Below are 7,375 nucleotides of genomic sequence, written 5' to 3' on the forward strand. Positions count from 1 at the left end.
ATTGGCCAGTTGTAATCGTTGCTTCGATTAGTTGTTCATTAATTTTTTAACTGTTAATCGAGTACCATTACAAAGACGTGGTGGATCAATATTTCGCAATAAAATAATTGGAACGCCAATTTTCAACTTCAATTCGTGGGGATACATTGACGACATCATCATTATTTGTAACAGTATCGATGGATTTATATGTTTTTAAATTACCATCGATTCTATTCAAAGTAATATTATTGATACAATTAACGTCAATGTTTTTGGGTGCCAGTAAAGCACGCTCACATAACCACTGCCTATTTTTGAAATTACGTTGAAGATTTGGAAAAACACAATATATTAACTCTTTCTTTGATTGTGTGATCCTACAAAAGTTAGAGGGAAACTTTACACAATTTGTGGTTGGCTGAATTGTCATTTTTCCATTTCCTAAATCCAGCAATTGTTTTGTTATTAATTTTAACGTGTGAACATGTTGCCAAAGATATGATGATTTTAGGCAAGCATTGAGTTCATCAGCCGGTGTTGAACCAGGTATCACAGGAAGTGTCTGGCGAAAATCACCCGCTAAAAGAATTAATGCACCTCCAAACAATTTAGAATTACTTCTCATGTCCTTTAAAGTGCGATCAAGCGCTTCTAAGGATTTTTTGTGGGCCATGGTGCATTTATTCCACACAATTATTTTATATGTTTGCAGGATTTTACCCATTGAAGAATTTTTCTTAACATTACATGTATAATCTTTAGAAAATTGTGTTATCAACGGTAATTTGAGTGCATAATCTAAAAGTGTTGCTGCAATACCTGATGACGCAATGGCTAAGGCAATATTTGTTTGTGATCGAACTTTAGCTAAAATTAATGAGATGAGAAAGGTTTCTCCGGTTTCTCCTGGCGCATCAATGAAATAAAATCCTCCTTGTAAGAAATAATTATTAAGAAATAATATATGTACATAAATATCATTAATAATAAAATACTTTAAATATCAAACTTTCTTGTCTTATACTTTATGGTTTTTCGATAGTGACAACAAATATTAATAAAATTTTTATAAACAAAAAATGCATATCAGTATAGTTTGAAAATGTGGTTATTGTTATCTCGACAGGAGTAGCCAAAGCCACGCCGCGGGTTTAGCTTCGTGTTCAACATAAAAAGAGCCTATAGTTCCTTCCAGAAATACAGGAAGAAACTGTAAAAGGTCAGGAAAATCGGGGCAGCCGTTTAGCCGAATAAGACCAAACATACAGAAATACAGACTAGAACAGACAGACAGTACATACATACAACAACATATACATACAGACATACAGACATACATACAGACAGACAACATACAGACATACAGAACATACAGACAACATACATACACAACATACAACATACAACATACAGACAACATACAACATAACATACATAAATACAGACATACAAACAACATACATAATACAGACATACAGCATACATACATACAACAGACTACAATCATACATACATACAGACAGACATACATACATACATACATAATACATACATACATACATACATACTACATACATACAGACATACATACATACATACATACATACATACATACATACATACAGACAGACATACAGACATACAGACATACATACATACATACATACATACATACAGACATACATACATACAACATACATACATACATACATACATACATACATACATACATACATACATACATACATACATACATACATATGTACATACATACATACAACACTTTAATTTTTATATATATAGATTCTAGCTCTAATAGTTTCTCAGATATAATAATTTCCTATTTAATTTATATGGGTGCTCCAAGCTCCCCATGACGAAAGTCCGCTCTTTTTTCTAAATATGTTCAGATGAATATTTAAGTTCTTAGTGCAAAATTTGTAGAATTTAGTTCTATTAGTTTCCCAGATAAACCTATTTTTGTATTTTATTAATATGGGAGGTACTGCTCCCCTTATGGGTAGTCCGCCAATTTATTTCCCAAAATGTTTACATGGATGTTAAAGTTACTCGTGGAAATGTTTATATTCTAACTATAATAGTTTCCAAGATAAACGAATTTTTGTACTTAATTTATAGGGGAGGTGCCACGCCCCCTAATGCTAATCCGCCCACTTTTTGTCTTAAATAATTATATTGATACTAAAGTTGCTCCTACAAAATTTGAACTCTCTAACTCTATCTCAGATATAATAATTAAATATTTTCTTAATATGGGCGTGGAACGTCGCCCACATGAAATTTCAACATAAAAAGTAGCCTATAGTTCCTTCCAGACATACAGGAAGAAACTGTGAAAATTTCAGGAAAATCGGTTCAGCCGTTTAGCAGTCTATGAAGCACAAACAAACATACATACATACATACATACATACATACATACATACATACATACTACATACATACATACATACATACATACATACATACATACATACATACATACATACATACATACATACATACATACATACATACATATATACATCATACATACAACATACATACCTACATACATAATACATACATACTCATACATACATACATACTACATACATACCATACATACTACATACATACATACATACATACATACATACATCATACATACATACATACATACATACATACATACATACATACATACATACATACATACATACATCATACATACATACAATCATACAACATACATACATACATACCTACATACATACATACATACATACTACATACATACATACATACATACATACATACTACAATACATACATACATACAACATACATACATACATACATACATACATACATACATACATACATACATACATACAGACATACATACATACATACATACATACATACATACATACATACATACATACATACATACATACATACATACATACATACATACATACTACATACATACATACATACATACATACCATAATACATACATACATACATACATACAAACACACTTTCATTTATATATGTATATATAGATATCATTCCCCATTCAGACATAACATACCCCACAACTATGGCGGTCTCTAAGAGAAAGTCCCTATCTATTTTTACTTCTGAAATCAATTATTCAACACCAACGAAATTTTGGGCTAATATACGCAGACTTTATGGCTTGAAAACGACAACATATATTCACTGTATTGAAGACCCTAATGATTCTAATAACAGATACTCTAACAGTACGATTATTGCAAATACCTTCTGCGAATACTGGTCCAATGAGTCAATGATTCTAACTTTTCTTTTCAATTTCAGCAAAGAAAACAAAACATACTTTCTAACCAGAAAACTCTTAAACCGGGAAGAAATGTTGCCTCCATAGAAAACAAAATAACCCTATCCTAACTTCTTATAGTCCTAAATAAACTAAAAGGCAAGACACCAGGCATTGATTGCATATCATACCCTATGATTAAAAATTTGCATATAGATGTTCTTAAAAGACTGATTACTTTCTATAATGCTATAATGGATAATTATGTTCCGCAAATATATAAAAACAGTTTAATAATTCCCATACTAAAACCTGAAAGTAACAAAATTAGTATATCTTCCTATCGACCTATTTCACTAAACCCATGTTGCTCGAAAGTTCTGTATAAAGTTATAGCAAATAGGCTTTGGTGGTTTGTGACAACAAACAACCTACTAAATAGCCATCAATACGGTTTTATTAAAGGAAAATCAATAGCAGACCCCTTGATTTATATCGACTTTTTAATAAACCATTCATTAAGATCGAAAAATCACATATCTTTAATATCACTCGATTTTGCTAAAGCATTTGATAAGATCGGTATTCACACAATTTTGGATCAGTTGGAGAATTGGGAAATTGGACCAAAAATATATAATTATATAAAAAATTATTTAACTAACAGAAAAATTGTAGTCAGAAACCATAATCAATTTTCCAGACATTAACCCATTTCGAACGGAATCCCTCAAGGATCTCCCTCCGCTATCCGTAATACTGTTCTTAATTGCTTATAATAAACTAACCCATATTATTTCATTGCACAAAGAACTCGACTTTATAGCATATGCCGATGATTTTGTAATAATCAGAAAGCTTGGTAACAAAAAGAATATTAATATCAATTTAAATAATCTTATACAAGATATCTCAAACTGGTCTACCACTTCGGGAGCACAATTATCGCTAGATAAATGCAAACATATGCATATGTATATGTAGAAAGCATAATTGCAACCCCACTTTACACGTTAACAACAATAACTTTAACACCGTTAACAACCTTAAAATTTTAGGAATTTTTTTTTAACAATAAATATCGTTGGAATACACACATTGATGACCTATGTTCTTCTCTTTTAAAACGTCGCAATATAATCAAATGTCTCTCTTCTAGAAATTTCTCATGTAACAACTCTTCACTTATTGGCGTCCTAAAGTCGATTATAATACATAAAATAAATTATGGAATATACCTTTATGGCTTCTCCCCTAAGAGTATTCTAAACAAAATAAAAACCGTTTTTAATTCGGCGATACGTCTGTCATTAGGAGCATACAGGACAACACCGATTAACTACCTTATATTTGAAGCAGATGTTATGGCAATAGAGCAATCTAGAGACTTTATTACCGCGAAATTATTTAAATCTATACTTTTAAAGGATCGTTTTCCAGTTTCAAAAATTCTAAATACATCGCTTCATAGAAAATATTTTACAAAAACTAACTCACTATTATCAAGAATAACCCATTTTTGTACAAAGTTTGAAATTCCTTTTAATAACAAGCAAACAATTCTTAATAAATTCCCAAACTCTTTCTTTGAGAATAAATCAATAGACTATTCGATGCACCAATTAAGAAAATCAGATACTAATTCAATAATATACCAGAAAAAATTTCTCGAAATTCAAAATAGTCTACCAAATCATAAATTTATTTTTACCGATGGTTCTAAAAGCGAACATGGTGTCAGCTTTAGCATTACCTCAATTCTTCCTGAATATAGTTCAATCTTCTCAGCGGAACTTATTGCGATCTACGAAGCAATTACAAAATGTATAAACTCACCAGGCAACTTTGCAATATGTACAGACTATTGGCTCATTATTGAACTTAAATAACAACAACTATTATACCAACCTAATAAGTCAAATGATCATTGAGAAACACTCCAATATTAAAATAATTTGGATTCCGGGTCACACAGGTATTAAGGGCAACGAAAAAGCCGACAGAATTGCCAAGGATGCTTTATCCGAACCTCTAATTACCACTCCTAATTACTCTCAAAGCGATATAAAAAATTACCTTAAACAGAAATTTTACGACACTAAAACAAACAATTGGGATATTTGTACCCCATGGTATAGGAATAAAAATCCTGAAAAACATAATGGCAACCAAATTTTCAAATATAACAACATCCTAACAAGAAAAGAACAAATAATAATAACTAGGCTAAGACTGGGACATACACGAATTACCCATTCACATTTAATTGATAAAAACCTTACGAAAAACTGTCCTTTCTGTAACCATAATCCTATAAGCATTGTCCACCTTTTTGAAAACTGTCCTCATATAAATAAATTTAAAAATTCATTACTAAAAAATAAAAATTTCTTCCATTTTATTAAAACTACAATGACATCTAAAGATATTGCTCTAATAGTTGAATTTCTGAACAGACTAATCTTTATCTATATATATAAAAATGAATGTGTGTTTGTTTGTATGTTTGAACGTTATAGACTACTAAACGGCTGAACCGATTTTCTTGAAATTTTCACAGCATATTCCTGCATGTCTGGAATAGGTAATAGGCTACTTTTTATTTCGAAATTTCAAGTGGGCGATGAGCCACGCCCACATTAAGAAAATATAAAATCCGTATATTTTAGATAATATAACAGTTAGAGTCCTCAAATTTTGTCGGAGCCACTTTAGTGTCAATATGATCATTTAGGACAAAAAGTAGGCGGACTAGCATTAGGGGGCGTGGTACCTCCCATATAAATTAAATACAAAAGTTCGTTTATCTGGGAAACTAATAGAACTAAATTCTTAAAATTTAGCACGAAGAACTTTAACATCCATATAAACATTTTGGGTAATAAATTGGCGGACTACCCATGAGGGGAGCGGCACCTCCCATATTAATTAAATACAAAAATTCGTTTATCTGGGAAACTAATAGAACTAAATTCTTAAAATTTTGCACAAAGAACTTTAACATCCATATAAACATTTTGGGTAAAAAATTGGCGGACTACCCATGAGGGGAGCGGCACCTCCCATATTAATTAAAAACAAAAATTCGTTTATCTGGGAAACTAATAGAACTAAATTCTTAAAATTTTGCACGAAGAACTTTAATATTCATCTGAACATTTTTAAGGAAAAAAGAGCGGACTTTCATCTGGGGGGCTTGGAGCCCCCATATGAATAAAATAGAAAAATTCGTATATCTGAGAAACAATTAGAGCTAGAATCATTAAATTTTACTTGAAGAACTTTGACATTCACCTGAACATTTAGAATATAACGGGCGGACTTCCAATGGGTTACTTGGTACCTCCCATATGAATTAAATACAAAATTTCGTTTAACTGGGAAACTAATAGAACTAGATTCTTCAAATTTTGAACAAATTATTTTAATAATCATCTGAATATTTTGGAGGAAAAAGGGCGGACTTTCATCCGGGGGGCTTGAAGCCCCCACATGAATTAAATTCGTATATCTGAGAAACTATTAGAGCTAGAATCTTAAAATTTTACATGAAGAACTTTGACATTCATGTGAACATTTAGAGAATAACGGGCGGACTTTCAATGGGGGGCTTGGCACCACATATATGAATTAAATACAAAATTTCGTGCATCTTGGAAACTCTTATATTATTCAAATTTTTTGTAGATAGATAGAAATTGGCGATAGATAGAAACTGGCGAACTTGCAATAATTTGCTTGACATCTTTTATATGTAACATATAATAAATCTGGTATTTATTTATACATATTCCTTTTAGGGTAGCAAAGCACACTGGGTATAGCTAGTCTATATATATAAAAATGAATGTGTGTTTGTTTGTATGTTTGTATGTTTGAACGTTATAGACTACAAAACTGCTGAACCGATTTTCTTGAAATTTTCACAGCGTATTCCTGTATGTCTGGAATAGGTAATAGGCTACTTTTTATTTTGAAATTTCAAGTGGGCGAGGTGCCACGCCCATATTAGAAAATATTAAATCCGTATATTTGAGAGCCCCCATATGAATTAAATAGAAAAATTCGTATATCTGATGAATTA

The sequence above is a fragment of the Lucilia sericata genome, unplaced genomic scaffold (genome assembly GCF_015586225.1).
Source record: "Lucilia sericata isolate MDLA Ls3-8-SP2 unplaced genomic scaffold, ASM1558622v1 Contig001035F_arrow, whole genome shotgun sequence".
Taxonomy (NCBI): domain Eukaryota; kingdom Metazoa; phylum Arthropoda; class Insecta; order Diptera; family Calliphoridae; genus Lucilia; species Lucilia sericata.